General features: G+C 39.2%; 1 long non-coding RNA gene across 1 annotated transcript in view; it reads left to right on the top strand.

Moving 5' to 3' along the window:
* LOC145534964 (uncharacterized) overlaps window positions 1-26,602 on the top strand; it is a 110,153-nt gene that overhangs the window by 25,025 nt on the left and 58,526 nt on the right. Inside the window, exon 3 of the long non-coding RNA XR_014075137.1 lies at window positions 22,201-22,301. This is a non-coding gene — a long non-coding RNA (uncharacterized LOC145534964). The remainder of the gene's footprint in view (window positions 1-22,200; window positions 22,302-26,602) is intronic.

Below are 26,602 nucleotides of genomic sequence, written 5' to 3'. Positions count from 1 at the left end.
ACTGATTTCCTTTAGGATGGAATTCTTGGATCTCCATGTTGTCCAAGGGACTCTCAAGAGTCTTCTTCAACACCACAGCTCAAAAGCATCAATTCTTCTGTGATCAGCTTTCTTTACAGTTCAACTCTCACATCCACACATGACTACTGGAAGAACCATAGCTTTGACTAGACGGACCTTTGTTGGCAAAGTAATGTCTCTGCTTTTTAATATGCTGTCTCGAGTGATTAGAGCTCTCCTTCCAAGGAGTAAGCGTCTTTTAATTTCTTGACTACAGTCACCATCTGCAGTCCTTTTGGAGCCCCCCAAAATAAAGTCTGTCACTGTTTCCATTGTTTCCCCATCTATCTACCATGAAGTGATGGGACCAGATGCCATGATCTTAGTTTTCTGAATGTTGAGTTTTAGGCCACCTTTTTCACTCTCCTCTTTCACTTTCACCAAGAGGCTCTTTAGTTCTTCTTCGCTTTCTGCCATAAGGGTGGTATCATCTGCATATCTGAGGTTATTGATATTATTTCCAACAATCTTGATTCCAGCTTGTGCTTCTTCCAGCCCAGCGTTTCTCATGATGTACTCTGCATATAAGTTAAATAAGCAGGGTGACAATATATAGCCTTGACGTACTCCTTTCCCAATTTGGAACCAGTCTGTTGTTCCATGTCCAGTTCTACCTGTTGCTTATTGACCCGCATACAGGTTTCTCAGGAGGCAAGTAAGGTGGTCTGGTATTCCCATCTCTTTAAGAGATTTTCTACAGTTTATTGAAATCCACAAAGTCAAAGGCTTTGGCATAGTCAATAGGCAGAAGATGTTTTTTCTGGAATTCTCTCACTTTTTTGATGATGCAACTGATGTTGGTAATTTCATCTCTGGTTCCTCTGCCTTTTCTAAATCCAGCTTGAACATCTGGAAGTTCACGGTTCACATACTGTTGAAGCCTGGCTTGGAGAATTTTGAGCGTTACTTTGCTAGCATGTGAGATGAGTGCAATTGTGCAATAGCTTGAGCATTCTTTGGCATTGCCTTTCTTTGGGATTGGAATGAAAACTGACCTTTTCCAGTCCTGTGGCCACTGCTGAGTTTTCCAAATTTGCTGGCCTGTTGAGTAAAGCAGTTTAACAGCATCATCTTTTAGGATCTGAATTAGCTCACCTGGAATTCCATCACTTCTATAAGCTTTGTTCGTAGTGATGCTTCCTAAGGCCCACTTGACTTCACATTCCAGGATGTCTGGCTCTAGGTGAGTGATCACACCATCGTGATTATCTGGGTCATGAAGATCTTTTTTGTACAGTTCTTCTGTGTATTCTTGCCACCTCTTCTTAATATCTTCTACTTCTGTTAGGTCCATACCATTTCTGTCCTTTATTGTGCTTGTCTTTGCATGAAATGTTCCATTATTATGTCTAATTTTCTTGAGGAGATCTCTGGTCTTTCACATTCTATTGTTTTCCTCTATTTCTTTGCACTGATCACTGAGGAAGGCTTTCTTATCTCTCCTTGCTATTCTCTGGAACTCTGCATTCAAATGGGAATATCTTTCCTTTTCTCCATTGCCTTTGGCTTCTTTTCTTTTACAGGCTTTCTTATCTCTCCTTGCTATTCTCTGGAACTCTGCATTCAAACGGGAATATCTTTCCTTTTCTCCATTTGCCTTTGGCTTCTCTTCTTTTACAGCTATTTGTAAGGCCTCCTCAGACAACCATTTTGCCTTTTGCATTTCTTTTTCTTGAAGATGATCTTGATCCCTGCCTCTTGTACAATGTCACGAACCTCTGTCCATAGTTCTTCACGCACTCTGTCTATCAGATCTAATCCTTTGAATCTATTTGTCACTTCCGCTGTACAGTCATAGGGATTTGCTTTAGATCATACCTGAATGGTCTAATGGTTTTCCATACTTTCTTCAATAAGTCTGAATTGGCAATAACGGAGTTCATGATCTGAGCCACAGTCAGTTCCCAGTCTTGTTTTTGCTGACTATATAGATATAGAGCTTCTCTATCTTTGGCTGCAAAGAATATAATCAATCTGATTTTGGTATTGACCATCTAGTGATGTCCATGTGTAGATTCTTCTCTTGTGTTGTTGGAAGAGGTTTGTTGCTATGATCAGTGTGTTGTCTTGGCAAAACTCTATTAACCTTTGCTCTGCTTTATCCTGTACTCCAAGGCCAAGTTTGCCTGTTAATCCAGGTATTTCTTGACGCCCCACTTTTGCATTCCAGTCCCCTATAATGAAAGGACATCTTTTTTGGGTGTTAGTTCTAGAAGGTCTTGTAGGTCTTCACAGAACCGTTCAACTTCAGCTTCTTCAGCATTACTGGTTGAGGCATAGACTTCGATTGCTGTGATATTGAATGATTTGCCTTGGAAAAGAAGAGATAATTTTGTCGTTTTTGAGACTGCATCCAAGTACTGCATTTCAAACTCTTTTGTTGACTATGAGGGCTACTCCATTTCTTCTAAGGGATTCTTGCCCACAGTAGTACATATAATGGTCATCTGAGTTAAATTCACCCATTCCAGTCCATTTTAGTTTGCTGATTCCTAAAATGTCAATGTTCATTCTTGCTATCTCTTGTTTGACCACTTCCAATTTGCCTTGATTCATGGACCTAACATTCCAGGTTCCTATGCAACATTGTTCTTTACTGCATTGGACTTTACTTCCATCACCAGTCACATCCATAACTGGGTGTTGTTTTTGCTTTGGCTCCATCTCTTCATTCTTTCTGGACTTATTTCTCCACTGATCTCCAGTACCATATTGGGCACCTACCGACCTAGGGAGTTCATCTTTCAGTGTCCTGTCTTTTTGCTTTTTCATATTGTTCATGGGGTTCTCAATGCAAGAACACTGAAGTAGTTTGCCATTCCCTTCTCCAGTGGACCACATTTTGTCAGAACTCTCCACCATGACCTGTCCATCACCCTACACAGCATGGCTCATAGTTTCATTGAGTTAGACAAGACTATGGTCCATGTGATCAGATTGGTTAGTTTTCTGTGATTGTGATTTTCAGTCTGTCTGCCCTCTGATGGAGAAGATAGAGGCTTATATGGAAGCTTCCTGATGGGAGAGACTGACTGAGGGTTAAACTGGGTCTTGTTCTGATGGGCGGGACCATGCTCAGTAAATGGTTAATCCAATTTTCTGTTGATGGGTGGGGCTGTGTTCCCTCCCTGTTATTTGACGTGAGGCCAAACTACAGTGAAGGTAGTGAAGATGATGGTGACCTCCTTCAAAAGGTCCCACGCACGCACTGGGAGACTCAGTGCCCCCAACCCTGCGACAGCCCACCGCCGACCCATGCCTCCACCGGAGACTCCTGGACACTCACAGGCGGTTCTAGGTCAGTCTCTTGTGGGGTTACGGATCCTTTCTCCTGGGTCTTGGTGTGCACAAGGTTTTGTTTGTGCCCTCCGAGAATCTGTTTCCCAGTCCTATGTAAGTTCTGGTGGTTCTATGGTAGGGTTAATGGCAACCTTGTCCAAGAGGGCTTATGTCCTACCCAGGTCTAGTGCATTAGATCTTGGGTCACATTATCCTGGCTGAGAGGCATAAGAGTGTCTCCTTAATGTTCTCTATATATCCTCCACTGACACCACAGAAGGGTCACCTCATTATCACTCAGCAGTTTTAAAATTCCTGACTCTCTACTAGGCCTCCTGTGGGAAGTGGGAGGATGTCTCTTTACTGCCAATTGTGCATGGAAGTCCAGGCTGACACCACAGGTGGTGTGTGGGGTCATTGCTGGCAGCAGAGATGAAAATCCAGGCTTCCTACTCAGCCTTTTCTGATAAACATCATGGTGGTGGTGGTTGTGGTGGGGGATAGGGCACCTCCTTTCCAGCCTGGCAAGTGTGACACCAAGGCTCTCTACTCTACTCTGCCTTTCTTGGCAAAGGTTGGGGTGACATGATAGTTTTTTCTATGGTGTTGGTGGGAATAGAGCAGTTATGGTCTAATCCTTTTTGATTTTCCAGACTTTGCTCTTTTGGTTGGAAAGAACAGAGTTTTGTTGGGACCTTTTTAATCTGTCCTTCTTGGGATTTCTGGGTTATTGGCTCCTTCAGCTCCAAGTCTAGGGTATATGAAGAAAAAAAAATGCTGATAACTTACCCTGTGTTATTCTTTGGGTGCTGAGGTCTCTTAACCATCTGTCTTCTTTTCTCTGACTTTCAGAGTCCTCTAGGTTGGATTTATAGATAATGTTCACAATTTCTAGCAGTATTTAAGAGGATTAGGGAAAATCCATCAATATTATCCTGTTTTGTGTAGAGAAACTTTACTGTATACAGTTTGATCCCTCTCATTAGTTTTCTTTATAAATTTCCTGAGTACTATCAGATGTTTTTTAATATTTTCTCAAACATTATTTTATCTCGTTTCAAGAGAACAACTGCAAAGTTGGAATTTAATTGTAATTGAATAAAATATATTAATATTTATACATTTAATATTATGGGAGAAATCATGTTTTAATGATATTGTCTTATATTAAAAAATATTAATACAATGTTCCATGTATTCTTATTTTATTTTATGTTCTTTAAGATATAATAGTTTTTTAATCATAGGTAGAATGCTTTTAATTATCGAATTTTATCCCAAAGAAATCTTTTACATTTAATTGGTACTGTGAATTGATTATTTCACCTCCATTTGAGTTTAGCATAGAAAGACACCATTGATTTTGTATACCTGTCTTGGGTCTAGTCACCTTATCAAATATCCTTACTCATTTCATTTGTTTTTTTTACTAGACTCTCTTGGGTTTTCCAGATATGCAGTCTTATCAGCAAAATAATTTTATCATTTTTTTTCCCATTTTCATAGCAATGTTTATTGCTTCATTAATCTAATGACTGAAGAACCACTACAAAAAAAGTGCCTATCTATATGGGAATGGTTGCATAAATGTTGGCTTGTCCACAAAATTGAATGCTCACTGACTGTGGAAATAAGTTAACTTGGATAGATTTCAACTATGAAGGGTGAAGTGAGCAAAGCAAAATGCAGTCATATGATCCCAGTTTTCTGAAACAGCAGAAAAAGCATATGTATGTATTTGTATAGGGAATATATATGTACATTGATATTGTACAGGAGACAAAGAGACAGGGATCAAGACCAGCCCCATGGAAAAGAAATGCAAAAAAGCAAAATGGCTGTCTGAGGAGGTCTTACAAATAGCTGTGAAAAGAAGAGAAGCGAAAAGCAAAGGAGAAAACGAAAGATATTCCCATTTGAATGCAGAGTTCCAGAGAATAGCAAGGAGAGATAAGAAAGCCTTCCTCAGTGATCAGTGCAACAAAATGGAGGAAAACAACAGAATGGGAAAGACTAGAGATCTCTTCAAGAAAATTAGAGATACCAAGGGAACATTTCATGCAAAGACAAGCACAATAAAGGACAGAAATGGTATGGACCTAACAGAAGCAGAAGATATTAAGAAGAGGTGGCAAGAATACACAGAAGAACTGTACAAAAAAGATCTTCATGACCCAGATAATCACGATGGTGTGATCACTCACCTAGAGCCAGACATCTTGGAATGTGAAGTCAAGTGGGCCTTAGGAAGCATCATTACGAACAAAGCTAATGGAGATGATGGAATTCCAGTTGAGCTATTTCAAATCCTGAAAGATGATGCTATGAAAGTGCTGCACTCAATATGCCAAAATTGGAAAACTCAGCAATGGCCACAGGACTGGAAAAGGTCAGTTTTCATTCCAATCCCAAAGAAAGGCAATGCCAAAGAATGCTCAAACTACCACACAATTGCACTCATCTCACATGCTAGCAAAGTAATGCTCAAAATTCTCCAACCCAGGCTTCAACAGTATGTGAACCATGAACTTCCAGATGTTCAAGCTGGTTTTAGAAAAGGCAAGGAACCAGAGATCAAATTGCCAACATCTGCTGAATCATCAAAAAAGCAAGAGAGATCCAGAAAAGCATCTACTTCTGCTTTATTGATTATGCCAAAGCCTTTGACTGTGTGGATCACAATAAACTGTGGAAAATTCTGAAAGAGATGGGAATACCAGACCATCTGACCTGTCTCTTGAGAAACCTGTATGCAGGTCAGGAAGCAACAGTTAGAACTGGACGTGGAACAACAGACTGGTTCCAAATTGGGAAAGGAGTACATCAAGGCTGTATATTGTCACCCTGCTTATTTAACTTATATGCAGAGTACATCATGAGAAACGCTGGGCTGGAAGAAACACAAGCTGGAATCAAGATTGCCAGGAGAAATATGAATAACCTCAGATATGCAGATGACATCACCCTTATGGCAGAAAGTGAAGAGGAACTAAAAAGCCTCTTGATGAAAGTGAAAGAGAAAAGTGAAAATGTTGGCTTACAGTTCAACATTCAGAAAACAAAGATCATGGCATCTGGTCCCATCACTTCATGGCAAATAGATGGGGAAACAGTGTCAGACTTTATTTGTTTGGGCTCCAAAATCACTGCAGATGGTGACTGCAGCCATGAAATTAAAAGATGCTTACTCCTTGGAAGGAAAGTTATGACCAACCTAGATAGCATATTAAAAAGCAGAGACATTACTTTACCAACAAAGGTCCATCTAGTCAAGGCTATGGTTTTTCCAGTAGTCATGTATGGATGTGAGAGTTGAACTGTGAAGAAAGCTGAGCACCAAAGAATTGATGCTTTTGAACTGTGGTGTTGAAGAAGACTCTTGAGAGTCCCTTGGACTGCAAGGAGATCCAACCAGTCCATCCTAAAGGAGATCAGTCCTGGTTGTTCATTGGAAAGACTGATGTTGAAGCTGAAACTCCAATATTTTGGCCACCTCATGCGAAGAGTTGACTCGTTAGAAAAGACTCTGATGCTGGGAAGGCTTGGGGGCAGGAGGAGAAGGGAAAGACAGTGGATGAGATGGCTGGATGGCATTACCGACTCGATGGACATGGGTTTGGGTAAACTCTGGGAGTTGGTGATGGACAGGGAGGCCTGGCGTGCTGCTATTCATGGGGTTGCAAAGAGTCGGACATGACTGAGCGACTGAACTGAACTTAATATGTACATAATTATCTAAATAGAAGGAAACCTATGAAAAGGTATCAATTGGGTTATACTGGCAGTGGGAGATGAGCAGACAAGGAGAGAAAAGCAAAAACAAAGATTGCCTGAAGAGGTTATTCACCATAGAAACAGCATGCACTATACAATCTCATTCATGTTAAATTACACAGAGCTGTGCAAAGAGACACATGAAGAGATGGTCAGAGCAATGTTAGTGGTGCTCATGATCTCAGATAGGATTTCAGGATATTTCATTTTCATGTTTGCTTTTTATGAATTATTCAAAATGCTCTCTATAAGAGTAGATCATATGATCATTAAAATGTAAGGTGACTTTTTTTGTGGCAGAAATATTTTTAAAAAGTCAAAATGCAATAAGGGCAATTCCAACTTGATATTAACCCATGTCTTTTCCAAATCTGTGCTATAATGGTTTGATTTCTTTGGTGGCAAACTCATTGAAAAAGTCCCTGATGCTTGGAAAGATTGAGGGCAGAAGGTGAAGAGGGCTACAGAGGATGAGACTGCTGGTTGGCATCACCGATGCAATGGATGTGAACTTGGGCAAACTTTGGGAGATGGTGAGGGACAAGGAGGCCTGGTATGCTGCAGTCCCTGGGGTTACGAAGAGTCAGACACAACAGTTGTGTCAGACTGAACAACAATCCCTAGGGATTCAGCCTGCTTTCCTTTTCCTAAGTACATTCATGGGGTTTCTTTTAACTTCATGTCTCTCACTCTATCACTATTTTTCCTTCACTTCATTCTTGCCTATTGGAGTTCAGGTTCATGTCTTCAAATGGACATAGCTAGACAGCAATAAATCAAAACAGAATGAAAAGATGAAGATGCATTATAAACTGTCTCAGTAGAAGTGATAAATGACCTGACGAAAGTCAGGTTAAAAAAGTTACTACTATGACAAATTAAGGGATTCTCTGTTGAATCAGTGGTAAAGAATCCGCCTGCCAACGTAGGAGATGTGGGTTTAATCCCTGGATTGGGAAGATCCCCTGGAGAAGAAAATGGCAATCCACCCCAGTATTCTTGCCTGGAGAATCCCATGGACAGAAAAGCCTGGCAGGCTACAATTCACAGGGTTACAGAGTCAGACAGAACTTAGCAACTAAACAACAACAACAACGACAAATTAAACCTTTATTGGACCACCTATGATGCCCCAGGGAAAATAGCAGAATATGATTGGTGGAAAAAATTCAAAATAAGTCAGAGACTTTAAGAAAGGAAAATCTCCTCCTTGACAAGAAGAGGCCAGTCAGTGGGTACCATGTTTAGCACCTGCAATGGGGACTCTGCCTTGAGGCACCTTCCTATGTGTGGTCTCTGAATGCCAGTGCTCAATGGCTTAAAGAAACCATCTTTTTTTTTTTTTTTTTTAATTTTATTATTATTATTATTTTTTAGTTGGGGGCTAATTACTTTACAATATTGTAATAGTTTTTGCCATACATTGACATGAATCAGCCATGGGTTTGCATGAGTTCCCCTTCCTGGACCCCCCACCCACCTCCCTCCCCATCCCATCCCTCTGGGTCATCCCATTGCCCTGGCCCTGAGCCCTTGTCTCATGCATCGAACATGGAATGGTGTTCTGTTTCACATATGATAATATACATGTTTCAATGCTATTCTCCCAGAACGTCCCACCCTCACCTTCTCCCTCACAGTCCATAAAATTGTTCTATGCATCTGTGTCTCTTATTCTGTCTCGCATAAAGGGTTATCGTTACCATCTTTCAAATTCCATATATATGCATTAGTATACTGTATTGTTGTTTTTCTTTCTGGCTTACTTCACTCTGTATAATGGGCTCCAGTTTCATCCATCTCAGTAGAACCGATTCAAATGTATTTTTTTTAATGGCTGAGTAATATTCCATTGTGTATATGTACCACAGAAACCATCATTTATTCTTTCACTCAGGTGCTGGTCTGCTGGGGTGAATCTGCTCCTTGTCTTCAGGTATACAGGTACCTGGAAGCATCTCTGCTCTACTCTGGGCCCCTGGCAGAAGGAGCAGCAGTCACTGGAGGGAAACTTTTCTCATGCAAATCATACAAGTGGGAGAGGACAACTCCTCATTCACTTACATTTCAAGCTTTTGTTTGTATCAATAAAACATCTCATTGGTGAAAGCAGATCTCTTGCTAATCTGGACGTCCAGGGGCTGAAAGTTCCTACTCCCTTGGAGGTTGTGGTTGGGGCCGGGGCCAAGTTGGAACTGTCTCTGAACAGCAATTGAAACCACTTCAGTCCTTATAAGACCTTGCCTGAATGTGCCATGGGCAAGTCCGAGAGGTCAAGTCTGGGCAGATGTGTTAGGAAATGGCTACTTTTTCAGTGGCCTAACAAAGATTGATTTCAAAAGTTATTGGAAAAAAAGAGGAAAGGAGAAAGAGAGAAGGGAAAAATCTGGAACTATAAGTTAACTATCATTGTTTTGTAGTGACAATATAATATATGCATAAGAGGTTCCATATCAAGGACCTCTGTTCAGTCCTGGATAGTGGATTTTTCTTCCAATTCCAGAGCTTGTTCCTATGCTTGTGCTCCTAAGTATGTAGCTACACCTCCCCTTAGATTGTTTAGTTAGTGAATATATTGTGCAGTGTTAAATACATTACACACTTAAAGCTGTTTGTTCATCTTTATTTCAAAAATCTGAACATAAGGCTAGCATATACTTAAACTCTTTATTTAGTTGCTAGGTCATGTCTGACTCATTGCAGCCCCATGGACTGTAGCCCACCACGCTCCTCTTGCATGAGATTTCCCAGGCAAAAATACTGGAGTGGATTGCCATTTCCTTTTCCAGGGGATCTTCCTGACCCAGGGATCGAACCTGTGTGTCCTTGAATTCTTGGCAGAATTTAAATGTTAACAAAATAGTATGCTCCCCCTAAAATAGATTTTCTATATTGCTTTCAGCATTTCCCACATTTTCTACAATGGATGTCTAATGTTTTCATAGTTAGAGATAACACAGACACACACAAACACACATGTATGCTCGCATGCACGCATGCATGCACATGCACACTTTCAAAAGAATGGCAATGTCCTTCAAGGAGTCTTTTTCTTCTCAGCTAAATGGAAGCAAGAGCAACACTTGCTTTGATGGATGGGAGGGGACAGAATTTGGTTTTTGTTTTTAAACCTCTGTAGCTTTCAAAGCGAAAATGAAGGCTACAAAACACTTCTCCTATGCTAGTTAAATTCTGTACTCAGGGAAGAGGCTAAAGATCATATTTTTAATTTTGATTTTTTTGAAGGATAAGAAATAAAAAAAAAACAATTAAGGAATTAATGTCTATTCTCAATTTTGTTAAGAGGGTGATGACTTACTGGGCCAAGGTTGCTGACTTTCTTCTGTTCTTCTCTAAGTTTCCCCATTTGCAGAATGAAGGGGTTGATTCAATGATCTCTAAGGCGCTTTTAAGATCTCATTTACATCAATTCTAACATTCTTCCTACAGCTCAGTTATTTACCATTTGAAAAATGCATGCTCCAAAGTGAAAGGTCTCACTCTTTACTTTATACTGACATTTTTCTAGTAATATGCACCGAAGCCCATGTGGGCAGTTCTTTTAATACTGTTTTCTAGTTGTACAAATATTAATGTGTATAATAGAAGTATAGAGAAAAGAAAATAAAAATCACCTGCAATCCCAACAGCATAACACATCCCAGCCTTTCACAGTATTTTTTAAAAAATTGATATAATTTTTTATCATCTATTGTGATGTATCCTTATGTGATTAAGTTATCTTCTATGTAAGCAGTTATCTGAAATGGCTAGATGAGGTTTAATAATTTAGAACTTTTGTTCATTAGCTATATTTTCAACAACTTATTTTTTGCCTTTTATGCTCTTTCCATGTGAATTAGGGATTAAATTCATGGGCTTTGAGATTGGACAACTTGAGTTTGAAATCCTGAGTCTATTACTTACAGATTGTAACTCTAGACCTGGGTCTTAATGTGGTTGTGTTTTTCAGGTCTACAAAATGAAAATTTTTATATATTGTCTATATTTTTTATATTATTTATAGGTAGACCTATAAAACTATATACTTCTCCTATACTACTGTGTATAGAAGGTTGCTTGTGAGGATTAAATGAAAGAATGGTTGTGCTGTGGGGTAAACAACTCAGGTCATACATCATACCCTGGGTCCTGCCCTGTGTCTTCATTGACTGTCTGCCTGTTCATTCTCATTGGCCCCGCCCACCTTAGAGTGATTGACACACCTCGCTCACTTTGGAACCAGCAAACGAAGATTTCAAATACTTGAGAAAGTTTAGTATTCTAGGTCTGAGTAGAAGAAAGGCAAATCTGTATGTACACCTATAAAGTAATTGCTTCTGTGTCCAAACCAGGTAAATTATAACGTGTGCTGAAAAAGAAAAGGAGGGGAGGGGCCATCTGAGTCTCCGTTGCATCTCCAGCAGTCGCGGAGTTGCCTCAGGAACCGTCGGTCCTCTGCATTGCTGTAGGTGGGAATAAGAACTAGGTGGTGTGCAGCAAAGCACCAAGGCCATTCCTCTGGTGGTGATTCCATGGTCTGGAGACTGCTCAGCAACACCTCACATAATCCATTCAATAGGAATAACAATCTGCTCAGCAGCCCAGTGGCCCTGATTTCTCAGGCCATGGATTGCTAGACGGCTGGTGGTAACACAAAGGACAGGCTCTCACATGGAAAGGAAATAGGATTATATAGGAACAGTCTTGCTCTCATACTGATTAGGGTAATAACACTGCCCAGCTGCACACAGAAGAGCCTAGCACAGCCCCTCCTTCTGTAAGAGCTCAAAGCACTTGAGTTATTCCCAGTATTTCCAATTTATACTGAATAAATATTGAACATCCTTGATGTGCATTTTTTTAAATATCCTTTATTATTTCTTTAAGACATTTCTTAGAGGTGCAATTGTCTTTTTGAGTGTGGACATTTTAAAGACTTTTAATAAATATAGATGATCTTGCCTTTAGAATAGTTTAACAAATTTATACTTTAATGAGAGGATATGCCTTTCTATGTTTTTGCCAAAATTTGTTGGTATAAATAAATAGCTAAGTTCTGGTTTTCTGATTTAAAAGTAATATATACATGCTTATTGCAAAATCATCTGGAAATTCTGAAAAAGCAAGTATGTTTTTCGCCAAAATTAGCTCTGCACCATTACATTTAAGGCAAGCTACTATTCCATGACATGACAGAATCTTATTTAACCAGTCCTTTATTGACAGGCTTTTAGGCTGAATAGATGATTTTTCTACTTCCTGACTTGTACAATGAGTCTCTTGAACATACATTTTTGTGAATTTGTCCAAATATGTCCTTAATATACTCATCCATTCCAATACATCTCACTCTGATATTTTTAGTTTCTTCTAGGTAAGCAGTCTTATTATTTGAAAATAATGATGATTTTGACCTTCCCATTTTATTATTATATTTTTTTCTTGTGGCATTTACTAGAAGTTTTAGAAAAATACAAAATAATTACAGTGATGCTAGGCTTTCTCTTTTCTTCCTGACTTTAATGGAAATCTTTCACAATATGGACAGTATTTTCTATTGCTTTCAGATACCTAATTTTAAGTCAACTAAATAAATAGCTTTCTATTTTAATTTTTTCTAGTTTGTTTTCCATTAGAAGAGAACGTTGAAATTTATCAAATGTTTTCAGCATTTTCTGAAATGTTTCATACATTTTTTTCTCCTTTTACCTATAATGTGGTAAATTAAGTAAATATATTGATATTTCTAATGTTGAACTCTTTCAGCATTTCCAGAATAAACTATAACTCCTTTGAATATATGTTAAAATATTGCAAACGCAGTGCCCACTACCTAGAAGGGTGGGATAGGGTAGGAGTGGGAGGGAGGTTCAAGAGAAAGAGGATATATATATGCCTATAGCTGATTCATGTTGATGTATGGCAGAAGCCAACACAATATTGTAAAGCAATTTTCCTCCAAAAAAATAAATAAATAAATAAAATTGGGTTGGCCTAAAGGTTTGTTTAGATTTTTCCATAAGATGTTATGGAAAACCCAAATGAACCTTTTGGCCAACCCAATACACTCCAGGATTCAATTTGCTGAAATTTTGTTTTTGAGGTTGCAGCAATTCCATCACCACCACCACCACCACAAATACCACCACCATCATCATAAACAGCAGCAGCAGCAGCATCCTTTAGCAGCATTATCAGTCATAAGCTGAGTGCATATAATATTTTAGAACTTATTTAATCACTTTTTAATCATTCTGGTTATTTTTTAAAGCATAATTTTTTCAGGTTTATTGAGGTATAAATGACAAATAAAATTGAAAGACATTAAAGTGTGCAATCCTGGCAGTTGTTCTGAAAGTAGGCATTATAATCTCACTTTAGAGAAAGGATTTAGAATAGCTAAGTATCCAAGTCACAAAATATTTCTGTAAAATACAAGTATTTAAGTACAGATGTATTTAACTCCCAAACCTATAATTTTAATCATTTTATATGTCTCTGTATTTAGCAGAAAGATTGGTTGGTAAATTATTTCTTAGTGCTCTATTTGACAAATTTTATCATCAGGGTTATTTTAGTCCAGTAAAACAAATTAAAATGCTTTAAAATAATAAATATTTCTAAAAGCATAGAATTAAATTTTTTTCTGTATCTGAGAATATAGCTATTTTATGATTCCAAAAAATGTGCATTTCTGTTTATTTTCATTTTTCCTTGATCAGAATTGCTTGACTTTACTTATTTTGTTGGTCTTTTCAAAGGAAAAAAACAGTTTTATGTATCAATTGTAATGTTTTTCTCCTATTCTCTTTGTTTCACTTTGAGAACTTTAATTTTCTTTTTAACTTCTTGGATTGATTTCTTCTTTTATTGATTCTCTAAGATGATGGTCAATAATGTGACCACAGCTCACACTTTTGTCTCCTTCCTACTTTCAATGTCCTACTGAAATGACTCTATCAATGTAACAAGGAAAATTCTATTCAGTCAATAAAACAAAAAGAGTGACACATAACACAGTAAAATTGTGTAAGAAATTCAGCAATAAATTGAATATGTGACAGTAGAGGGATTTTTTTTTTTTATTGGCGGATGCGTGGGGAGAAAAGTTAGCCAGGATAGTAAGGAAAAGGATTCTACTCTGTCCTACCATATTTCCACTAATATGTGTCTTGAGTGAAAGAATTAAACCATGACATAAATCTTTTCTGAGTGAGTCAATTTTTGCTACCAAAAGGGCACATCAACTATAAGTTTGTGCAATGAATAAGCAACCAAAAAAAATGAACCACAGGAAAACAAAATTTGTTTTACAAGTGGTATTATTAGAAAGTTTTAAAGAACAGAGTACCATTAAAAAATCTGATTAGAAGAAAAAAATTGCATAGGTTAAAAAAAGCACTGATCTAAAATTTCAGCAGAGATAGTAGATATGGCATAAGAAAAAAGAGACATAAACATGGATAATTTCAAGTCTAATGTAATATATTAGTGCTATTCAGCTAAATGTTCCCCTTCCCCTCTGTGTGGATTCCGCTCTAGATTATAACTCCTGCAACAGATGATGCCTCACCCCTCTGTCAATAGGTTTGTGTATCTGATTTGCTTTGAGAAGTGAAATGCAAGCGCAAATGGTATGTGTCACAACTGAACCAGGACTTCAAGAGTCTAAAATAGCCTGCCAGCCTCTCTTTCCCTCTGCTTTGGGAGGTTCCTGTTGTAAATGAGGGCTGTTCCATCACCCCTGGTCCTTTTCTTCTGTTTTTTTTTTTTGGTCGTGTGGCAAATGGGATCTTAGTTTCCTGCTGCTGCTGCTGCTGCTGATAAGTCGCTTCAGTCCTGTTCGACTCTGTGCGACCCCAGAGAAGGCAGCCCACCAGGCTCCGCCATCCCTGGGATTCTCCAGGCAAGAACACTGGAGTGGGTTGCCATTTCCTTCTCCAATGCTTGAAAGTGAAAAGTGAAAGTGAAGTCGCTCAGTCGTGTCCGACTCTTAGCGACCCCGTGGACTGTAGCCCACCAGGCTCCTCCGTCCATGGGATTTTCCAGGCAAGAGTACTGGAGTAGGGTGCCATTGCCTTCTCCCTTAGTTTCCTAACGAGGGATCAAATCTAGGCCCTCTTCACTGAGAGTGCAGAGTATTAACTACTGAATCACAAGGGAAGTCCCACCCTGGTCCTTTTCTTTTTGTTATTTAAAACATTTTATTGTTGATTTACAATATTATGTTAGTTTTAGGTATACAATATAGTGAACCAGTATTTTTAGAGATTATACTCCATTAAAAATTTTTTAAAATAATGATTATAGTTCCCTGTGCTGTACAACATATCCTTGGTGCTTATCTCCTTTATGCTAGTAGTTTGTCTCTCTTGATTTCACACCCGTATCTTTCTCCTCTCCATTTCCCTCTCCCCATTGGTAACCATTAGTTTGTTTTCTATATCTGTGAGTCTGCTTCTATTTTACAATATAAGTGCATTTGTTTATTTTTTATATTCCACATATAAGTGATATCATATAGTATTTGTCTTTCTCAGTCTGATTTATTTCACTAAGCATAATATTCTCTAGGTCCAGCCACACTGTGGCAAATGGCAAAACTTCACTATTTTTTGTCTAATATTCCATTTTATATATACATATAAAACTTCTTTATTCATTCATCTGTTGATAAATACCTAAGTAATATTCCACTATATATATATGTGTGTGTATATATATATATATATATATAACTTCTTTATTCATTCATCTGTTGATAAACACTTAAATTGCTTACTATAAGTAAATAGTGCTGTTATGAACATTGGGGTGCATGAATCTTTTCAAATTAGTGTTTTTGAATATATATCTCGGAGTGAAATAGTGAAATTACTGGATCATATGATAATTCTAGTTTTAGGTTTTTGAGCAACCTTCATACTGTTTTCCATAGTGCCTGAACCAATTTACATTCCCACCAATGGTGTACAAGGGTTCCCTTCTCTCCACATCCTCAGCAACATTTGTTATTTGTGGTCATTTTGATGATAGCCATTCTGACAGAAGTGAGGTGACATTTCATCATTGTTTTGATTTGTATATCTGTAATAATTAACCATGTTGGAGCATCTTTTTATGTGCCAGCTGGTCATCTGTATGTATTCTTTGGGAAAAAAAAAATGTCTTAATGTCTATTAGTGTCTTCTGACCATTTTTTGCTTAGGTTGTTTGTCTTGTTGATATGGAGCTGTTTATATATTTTGGAATATTAAGTCCTTGTCAGTCATATCATTTGCAAATAGTTTCTCCCACTAAGCAGACTGTCTTTTCATTTTGTCCATTGGTTTCCTTTGCTGTGCAAAGCTTTTAAGTCCCATTGTATATTTTTACTTTTATTTCTTTCCCCTGAGGAAGTATACCCACAAATATTGCTAATTTATATCAAAGTGTATCCTAGGTTGCAGGTTTTTCCTTTCCAGAACTTTGAATACATCCTTTCTGGCCTGCAAAGTTTCTGCAGGGAAATCAGCTGATAGCCTTATGGGGATTTTCTTATATATGACTTTTTTCTCCCTTTGCTGCCTTTAGTATTCTCTTGAACTTGCCATTTAAATTATAATATGTCTTGGTGTGGGTCTGTCTGGGTTCAACTGGTTTTGGATTTTTTGTGCTTCTTTTACCTGTATATCTGTTTCCTTCTTCAGGTTTTGGAAGTTTTCATCCCTAATTTCCTCAAATATATCTTTGATCCCCTTCTTTCTTCTCCTTTGGGACCTCTATAATGCAAATATTGGTATGCTTGATGTTATCTTGATGAAAGTGAAAGAGAAGAGTGAAAAAGTTGGCTTAAAGTTGAACGTTCAGAAAACTAAGATCATGGCATCTGGTCCCATCACTTCATGGGAAGTAGATGGGGAAACAGTGGAAACAGTGTCAGACTTTATTTTTTGGGCTCCAAAATCACTGCTGATGGTGATTGCAGCCATGAAATTAAAAGACGCTTACTCCTTGGAAGGAAGGTTATGGCCAACCTAGATAGCATATTTAAAAGCAGAAACATTACTTTGCCAACAAAGGTCCGTCTAGTCAAGGCTATGGTTTTTCCAGTGGTCATGTATGGATGTGAGAGTTGGACGGTGAAGAAAGCTGAGCACCGCAGAATTGATGCTTTTGAACTGTGGTGTTGGAGAAGACTCTTGAGAGTCCCTTGGGCTGCAAGAAGTTCCAACCAGTCCATCCTAAAGGAGATCAGTCCTGGGTGTTCATTGGAAGGACTGATGTTGAAGCTGAAACTCCAATACTTTGGCCACCTCATGAGAAGAGTTGACTCATTGGAAAAGATCCTAATGCTGGGAAGGATTGGGGACAGGAGGAGAAGGGGACAACAGAGGATGAGATGGTTGGATGGCATCACCGACTCGATGGACATGGGTTTGGGTAAACTCCGAGAGTTGGTGATGGACAGGGAGGCCTGGCGTGCTGTGATTCATGGGGTCGCAAACAGTCGGACACGAGGGAGGGACTGAACTGAACTGAACTGATGTTATCTCAGAGATTTCTTAAATAATTTTCAGTTTTTATTTTACTTTTTTCCAAGCTTTAAACGTTCTCTTTTTTGTTTGTTTGTTTAGTTTTTAAATTGAAGGATAATTGATTTATAGAATTTTGTGGTTTTCTGTCATACATCAGTAAGAATCATCCGTAGGTATAGCCATGTCCCCTCCCTTCCGTACCTCCCTCCCATCTGCCTCCCCATCCTACCCTTCAGGGAAACTTTCTCTTTTGAATTGGGGTGTAGCCAATTAGGCTTCCCAGGTGGCACTAGTGGTAAAGAACCCACCTGCTAATGCAGAAGATGTAAGACACGTGGGTTCGATCCCTGGCCTGGGAAGATCCCCTGGAGGAGGGCATGGAAAACTACTCCAGTATTCTTGCCTGGGAAATCCCATAGACCGAGGAGCCTCATGGGATCTAGTCCATAGCGTCGCAAAGAGTCGAACACAAATGAAGCGACTTAGCACACAGGCATGCATAGCCGATTAACAATGTTATGGTAGTTTCAAGTGAACAGTGAAGGTACTCAGCCATACATATACATGTATCCACTCTTCCCCAAACTCTGCTCCCATCCAGGCTGGCACATAATATTGAGCAAAGTTACATGTGCTATATGATAGGTCCTTGTTGGTTATCCATTTTAAATATAGCAGTGTGTACACGACCTTCCAAAAGTCTCTTACTATCCTTTCCCTTCAGCCACCATAAATTTGTTTTCTAAGTCTGTGAGTCTCTTTCTATTTTTAAGTAAGTTCATTTGTATCATTTCTTTTCAGATTCTACATAACAAGGGTTGTCTTACAATATTTCTCCTTCTCTGTATATATGTACCACTCTTCTTTATCCATTCCTCTGTCAATGGACATTTAGGTTGCTTCCATGTCTTAGCTATTGTAAACAGTGCTGCAATGAATATTGGAGCGCATGTATATTTTTGGGTCATGGTTTTCTCCAGATATATGCCCAGGAGTGAGATTGCAGGGTCATATGGTAGCACTATTTTTAGTTTTTTAAGGAATCTCCATACTGTTCTCCATAGTTGGCTGTACCAGCTTACATTCCCACCAACAGTGTAGGAGGATTCCCTTCTCTCTGTACCCTCTCCAGGATTTGTTGTTTATGGATTTTTTAAAATGATAGCCATTCTGGCTGATGTAATGTTGTATCTTATTGTAGTCTTGATTTGCATTTCTCTAATAACTATTGCTCTTTACAGCATCGGACTTTGCGTCTATCACCAGTCACATCCACAGTTGGGTATCGTTTTTGCTTTGGCTTCATCCTATCATTCTTTCTGGAGTTATTTCTCCACTGATCTCCATTAGCATATTGGGCACTTACTGACCTGGGGAGTTCATCTTTCAGTGTCCTATCCTTTTGCCTTTTCATACTCTTCATGGGGTTCTCAAGGCAAGAATACTGAAGTGGTTTGCCATTCCCTTCTCCAGTGGACCACAATCTGTCAGACCTCTCCACCATGACCCATCCATCTTGGGTGGCCCCACACGGCATGGCTTAGTTTCATTGAGATAGACAAGGCTGTGGTCCGTGTGATCAGATTAGCTAGTTTTCTGTAGTTTTAGTTTTAGTGTGTCTGCCCTCTGATGCCCTCTCGCAACACTTACCGTCTTACTTGGGTTTCTCTTACCTTGGGCCTTGGGTAATTCCTCTTGCCGCCGCCACCGCCGCCGCCGGCCCCAGCCCCCGGCCTGGCCTAGCCCCTCTCGGCTGCCGCCCGCAGCCCCCGGCCCCCGGCCCCCGGCCCGGCCTAGGCCCTGTCAGCCGCTGCCCCCGGCCCCCGACCCGCCCTAGCCCCTGTCGGCCTCCGCCCCCGGGCCCTGGCCCGGCCTAGGCCCTCTCGGCCGCCGCCCCCAGCTCCCAGCCCCAGGTGGCAAGAATACACAGAAGAACTGTACAAAAAAGATCTTCACGACCCAGATAATCACGATGGTGTGATCACTCACCTAGAGCCAGACATCCTGGAATGTGAAGTCAAGTGGGCCTTAGAAAGCATCACTACGAACAAAGCTAGTGGAGGTGATGTAATTCCAGTTGAGCTATTTCAAATCCTCAAAGGTGATGCTGTGAAAGTGCTGCACTCGATATGCCAGCAAATTTGGAAAACTCAGCAGTGGCCACAGGACTGGAAAAGGTCAGTTTTCATTCCAATCCCAAAGAAAGGCAATGCCAAAGAATGCTCAAACTACCGCACAATTGCACTCATCTCACATGCTAGTAAAGTAATGCTCAAAATTCTCCAACCCAGGCTTCAGCAATACGTGAACCGTGAACTTCCAGATGTTCAAGCTGGTTTTAGAAAAGGCAGAGGAACCAGAGATCAAATTGCCAATATCCACTGGATCATCGAAAAAGCAAGAGAGTTCCAGAAAAACATCTATTTCTGCTTTATTGACTATGCCAAAGCCTTTGACTGTGTGGATCACAATAAACTGTGGAAAATTCTGAAAGAGATGGGAATACCAGACCATCTGACCTGTCTCTTGAGAAACGTGTATGCAGGTCAGGAAGCAACAGTTTGAACTGGACATGGAACAACAGACTGGTTCCAAATAGGAAAAGGAGTACGTCAAGGCTGTATATTGTCACCCTGCTTATTTAACTTATATGCAGAGTACATCATGAGAAACGCTGGGCTGGAAGAAACACAAGCTGGAATCAAGATTGCCGGGAGAAATATCAATAACCTCAGATATGCGGATGACACCACCCTTATGGCAGAAAGTGAAGAGGAACTAAAGAGCCTCTTGATGAAGGTGAAGGAGGAGAGTGAAAAAGTTGCCTTAAAGCTCAACGTTCAGAAAACTAAGATCATGGCATCTGGTCCCATCACTCCATGGGAAATAGATGGGAAAACAGTGGAAACAGTGTCAGACTTTATTTTTTTGGGCTCTAGAATCACTGCTGATGGTGACTGCAGCCATGAAATTAAAAGACACTTACTCCTTGGAAGGAAGGTTATGGCCAACCTAGATAGCATATTTAAAAGCAGAGACATTACTTTGCCAACAAAAGTCCGTCTAGTCAAGGCTATGGTTTTTCCAGTGGTCATGTATGGATGTGAGAGTTGGATGGTGAAGAAAGCTGAGCACCAAAGAATTGATGCTTTTGAACTGTGGTGTTGGAGAAGACTCTTGAGAGTCCCTTGGACTGCAAGGAGATCCAATCAATCCATCCTAAAAGAGATCAATCCTGGGTGTTCATTGGAAGGTCTGATGTTGAAGCTGAAGCTCCAATACTTTGGCCACCTCATGCGAAGGGTTGACTCATTGGAAAAGACCCTGATGCTGGGTGGGATTGGGGGCGGGAGGAGAAGGGGACGACAGAGGATGAGATAGTTGGATGGCATCACCGACTTGATGAACATGGGTTTGGGTAGACTCCAGGAGTTGGTGATGGACACAGAGGCCTGGCGTGCTGCAATTCATGGGGTCGCAGAGAGTCGGACACGACTGAGCGACTGAACTGAACTGAATAACTATTGAACATCTTTTCATGTGCCTGTTGGATATCTGTGTGTCCTCTTTGGAAAAGTGTCTATTCAGGTCTTCTGCCCATTTTTTGAATGGGTTGTTTGTTTTGATGCTGTTAAATGTCATAAACTGTTAGACAATTTTCAATTTTTGAACTTTTGTTTTTCTTTTTCTCCTGATTGAGTGATTTCCATTATTCTATCTTCCAGATCATATATGCATTTTTCTGTATCACTTAGTTTACTAGTCATTCCTTCAAGTGTGATTTTTATTTCAGCTATTGAATTTTTCATGTCTGATTGAGTCTTTTTTAATTTTCTGATTCCTTGCTAAAATTCTTGGTGTGTTCATCTATTCTTTTACCTAATTCATTTTCCCCTAGTTAGCATATTTGTTTACAATGTGTTGAATTGTTTATCAGATAAATTTTATTTCTGTTTCATTATTTGTTTTTGTCATTGTTTGGTATTTCCTTGTTCTTTCTATTGAGAACAGTTCCTCTGCCTTTTCATTTTAATTTTCTCTGCCTCTATGAATTTAGATGAATTTATGTTAAGAATGAAAATTCCTGGTCTCTACTCCCCTGAGATTCTAATCTATTAATATTTGACCTGGGTAGAGACTAGACATCTACAGTTTTAATAAAATTTCAGAAAATTTTGATTTAAAGTAAATGATTACCCAGATGTAGAGAAAGTTTTCTTTTATGTGGTTTCCAATGCTCTTAGGTCATGAATTTTTTTTTTTTTTTGGTCATTCAATTGGGAAAAAATAATTCAACAATATTCAAATCAGAATTTCTCTCTCCTCTCATCTTTCAAAAAGGCAACTTTTGCTTTTAGCTTTTAATTCACTAAAAAAAAAAAGCTTTACATGAGCAGGAATCCTAATTTCTTGTTTACCTCTGATCTACCTGTTTAAAATAATGTGCGGTACCTCTCAGTTATTGCTAAATGAATGCATATATGCCTAGTAAATGCAAGTTATTATTGTGAAAGGTATTTTTGGAAAGTTATGGCTTCATATAATTCATTTTCTTTTTCCCTTAAAGGTCCCTTGCCCCAAGATATGCAGAAAGCATCAGCCCCTCCTTTTCTGAATTTGAGAAACACATGGTACAACAGCTTCATGGCATTGATCTTCTCCATAAAAGTAAGTGTTGGTTTTTCTAAATAAGGGCTTCTAAGTAAGAAAAGGGAAAACTCACATTTGATCATGATTGAAAAATCATCTCATTTACCTTTGTAGGTATATTATAATAAATGTTAAAAAATTAGTTATTTAAAAATAAAAGCCAGATCATAGCACAGTTTGTGAGGATAGTGTCTCTGAAGCCTTTATTTCTATTATTTGCAAATTAATTGTACATCATCATCTTTCAGCTGAGCAGGAAAAAATAAACCAGCTGAGTTTCTGAAATGAAAACACAATATTCCCAGCTAACTAGAGTATTGTAGAGAAAGAAATTGAAACTTAACCTTGTCTATCCACTCGTAATAGTATACATCACAGACAGATACTGCTCCTTTCTGATTATCATAATTTAAAATTTGATCCATGGTTCAGTTTCTTAAACGAACATCTGGGTTTCTTTTTTCAAGGACAAATATTGTTACTATGTGTTTTAGATACATCATAAACATAACATAGAATCAGTTCAGTTTAGTTCAGGGGCTTAGTTGTGTCTGACTCTTTGCAACCCCATGGACTACAGCAGGCCAGGCCTCCCTGTCCATCATCAACTCCTGGAGTTTACTCAAACTCATGTCTATTGAGTTGGTGATGCCACCAGCCATCTCATCCTCTGTCATCCCCTTCTCTTCCCACCTTCAATCTTTCCCAGCATCAGGGTCTTTTCAAATGAATCAGTCCTTCACATCAGGTGGTCAAAGTATTAGAGTTTCAGCTTCAACATAGGTCCTTCCAATGAATATTCAAGACTGATTTCCTTTAGGATGGAATGGTTGGATCTCCTTGCAGTCCAAGAGACTCTCAAGATTCTTCCTCAATACCACAGTTCAAAAGCATCAATTCTTTCGTGCTCAGCTTTCTTTATAATCCAACTCTCATATCCACATGACTACTGGAAAAACCATAGCTTTCACTAGACAGACCTTTGTTGGTGGTCTTCCCTTATAGCGCAGTTGGTAAAGAATCCACCTGCAATGCACAAGACCCCGGTTCGATTCCTGAGTTGGGAAGATCCACTGGAGAAGAGACAGGCTACCCACTCCAACATTCTTGGGTTTCCCTTGTAGCTCAGCTGGTAAAGAAGCCACCTGCAATGTGGGAGACCTGGATTCAATCCTTGGTTTGGGAAGACCCCCTGGAGAAGGGAAAGGCTACCCACTCCAGTATTCTGGCCTGGAGAATTCCATGGACTGTATAATCCATGGGGTCACAAAGAGTCAGACACGACTGAGCGACTTTCACTTTCACTTTTGTTGGCAAAGTTATGTCTATGCTTTTTAATGTGCTGTCTAGGTTGATCATAGCTTTCCTTCCAAGGAGCAAGCATCTTTTAATTTCATGGCTGCAGTCACCATCTGCAATGACTTTGGAGCCCCCAAAAATAAAGTCTGTCATTATTTCCATTGTTTTCCCATCTATTTGCCATGAAATGATGGGACCAGATGCCATGATCTTAGTTTTCTGAATGTTGAGTTTTAAGCCAAATTTTTCACTCTCTTCTTTTACTTTCATCGAGAGGTTCTTTAGTTCTTCTTCGCTTTCTGCCATAAGGGTAGTGTCATCTGCGGATCTGAGGTTACTGATATGTCTCCCGGCAATCTTGATCCCAGCTTGTGCCTCATCCAGCCCAGTGTTTCTCATGATGTATTCTGCATATAAGTTAAATAAGCAGGGTGACAATACACAGCCTTGACGTACTCCTTTTCCTATTTGGAACCAGTCTGTTGTTCCATGTCCAGTTCTAACTATTGCTTCCTGACCTGCATACAGATTTCAAAAGAAGCAGGTCAGGTGGTCTGGTATTCCCATGTCTTGAAGAATTTTCCACAGTTTATTGTGATCCACACAGTCAAAGGCTTTGGCATAGTCAATAAAGCAAAAGTAGATGTTTTTCTGGAACTCTCTTGCTTTTTTGATGATTCAGCAGATGTTGGCAATTTGATCTCTGGTTCCTCTGCCTTTTCTAAATCCAGCTTGAACATCTGGAAGTTCACGGTTCATGTACTGGTGAAGTCTGGCTTGGAAAATTTTGAGCACTACTTTACTAGCATGTGTGATGAGTGCAATTGTGCAATATCTTGAGCATTCTTTGGCATTGCTTTTCTTTGGGATTGAAATGAAAACTGACCTATCCCAGTCCTGTGGCCACTGCTTAGTTTTCCATATTTGCTGGCATATTGAGTGCAGCACTTTCACAGCATCATCTTTTAGGATTTGAAATAGCTCAACTGGAATTCCATCACCTCCACTAGCTTTGTTCATAGTGATGCTTCCTAAGGCCCACTTGACTTCACATTCCAGGGTGTCTGGCTCTAGGTGAGTGATCACACCATCGTGATTTCTGGGTCATGAAGATCTTTTTTGTATTGTTCTGTGTATTCTTGCTACCTCTTTTTGTATCTTCTGCTTCTGTTAGGTCCATACCATTTCTGTCCTTTATTGTGTCCATCTTTGCATGAAATGTTCTGTTGTTATCTCTAATTTTCTTGAGGAGATCTCTGGTCTTTCCCATTCTATTGTTTTCCTCTATTTGAGGAAGGCTTTCTTATCTCTCCTTGGTATTCTTTGGAACTCTGCATTCAAATGGAAATATCTTTCCTTTTCTCCTTTGCCTTTGGCTTCTCTTCTTTTCTCAGCTATTTATAAGGCCTCCTCATGACAACTATTTTGCCTTTTTGCATTTCTTTTTCTTGGGGGTGGCCTTGATCACTGCCTCCTGTACAATGTCACGAACCTCTGTCCATAGTTCTTCAGGCACTCTGTCTATCAGATCTAATCCCTCGAATCTATTTCTCACTTCCACTGTATAATCCTAAGGGATTTGCTTTAGGTCAAACCTGAGTAGTCTAATGGTTTTCCATACTTTCTTCAATTTAAGTCTGATTTGGCCTTAATGAGTTCATGAGCTGAGCCACTGTCTGCTGCTGGTCTTGTTTTTGCTGACTATATAGAGCTTCTCCATCTTTGGCTGCAAAGAATATAATCAATTTGATTTCGGTATTGACCATCCAGTGATGTCCATGTGTAGAGTCTTCTCTTGTGTTTGGGTGTTTGGTATGACCAGTGCATTGTCTTGGCAAAACTCTAATATAGAGTAATATGTAGTAAGTAGTGAAATTCTGTAGTTTGAATCACAATCAGTGAACAACAAAGTTCTCAGATAATAAATAAATTACCACAAATAATTTACTATAATATTTTCCATGAATTTTTTTTTTTTACCTGCTAAAGGCTTTGGTCAGGTGTATTTTGACTTATTTTACTCATATACTGATTTTTTAAGTTTTTTTTAATTCATTTATATTTTTATTGAAGGATAATTGCTTTACAGAATTTTGTTGCTTTCTGTCAGACCTCAACATGATAGCCACAGGTATCCATATAGCTCCTCCCTTTTGAACCTCCCTCCCATCTCCCTCCCCACCCCACCCCTCTAGGTTGGTACAGAGCCCCTGTTTGAGTTTCCTGAGCCATACAGCAAACTCCCGTTGGCTATCTAATTTACATATGGTAATGTAAGTTTCCCTGTTACTCTTTCCATACAACTCACCCTCTCCTCCCTTCTCCCACGTCCATAAGTCTAATCTCTATGTTTGTTTCTCCATTACTGCCCTGTAAATAAATTCTTCAGTACCACTTTTCTAGATTCCATATATATGCATTAGAATACAGTATTTATCTTTCTCTTTCTGACTTACTTCACTCTGTGTAATAGGTTCTAAGTTCATCCACCTCATTAGAACTGACTCAAACACATTCCTTCTTATGGCTGAGTAATATTCCATTGTGTATATGTACCACAACTTCTTTATCCGTTCATCTGTCGATGGACATCTAGGTTGCTTCCATATTATAGCTATTGTAAATAGTGCTGCAATGAACAATGAGATATGTATGTCTTTTTCAGTTTTGGTTTCCTCAGGGTATATGCCTAGGAGTGGGATTGCTGGGTCATATGGTGGTTTTATTCCTAGTTTTTAAAGAAATCTCCATACCTTCTTCCCTAGTGGTTGTATCAATTTACATTCCCACTAACAGTGCAAGAGTGTTCCCTTTCCTCCACACCCCTTCCAGCATTTATGGTTTGTAGACTTTCTGATGAGGGCTATTCTGATCAGTGTGAGGTGATATCTCATTGTAATTTTGATTTGCATTTCTCTAATAATGAGTGATGTTGAGCATCTTTTCATGTGTTTGTTAGCCATATGTATGTCTTTGGAGAAATGTCTGTTTAGGTCTTTTTCCCACTTTTTGATTGGGTT

The sequence above is a fragment of the Giraffa tippelskirchi genome, chromosome 2 (genome assembly GCF_054371585.1).
Source record: "Giraffa tippelskirchi isolate mGirTip1 chromosome 2, T2T-mGirTip1v1.2.pri, whole genome shotgun sequence".
Taxonomy (NCBI): domain Eukaryota; kingdom Metazoa; phylum Chordata; class Mammalia; order Artiodactyla; family Giraffidae; genus Giraffa; species Giraffa tippelskirchi.
Note: the sequence above shows the minus strand (reverse complement) of the source record. Positions and strands in the feature narration are given on the sequence as shown.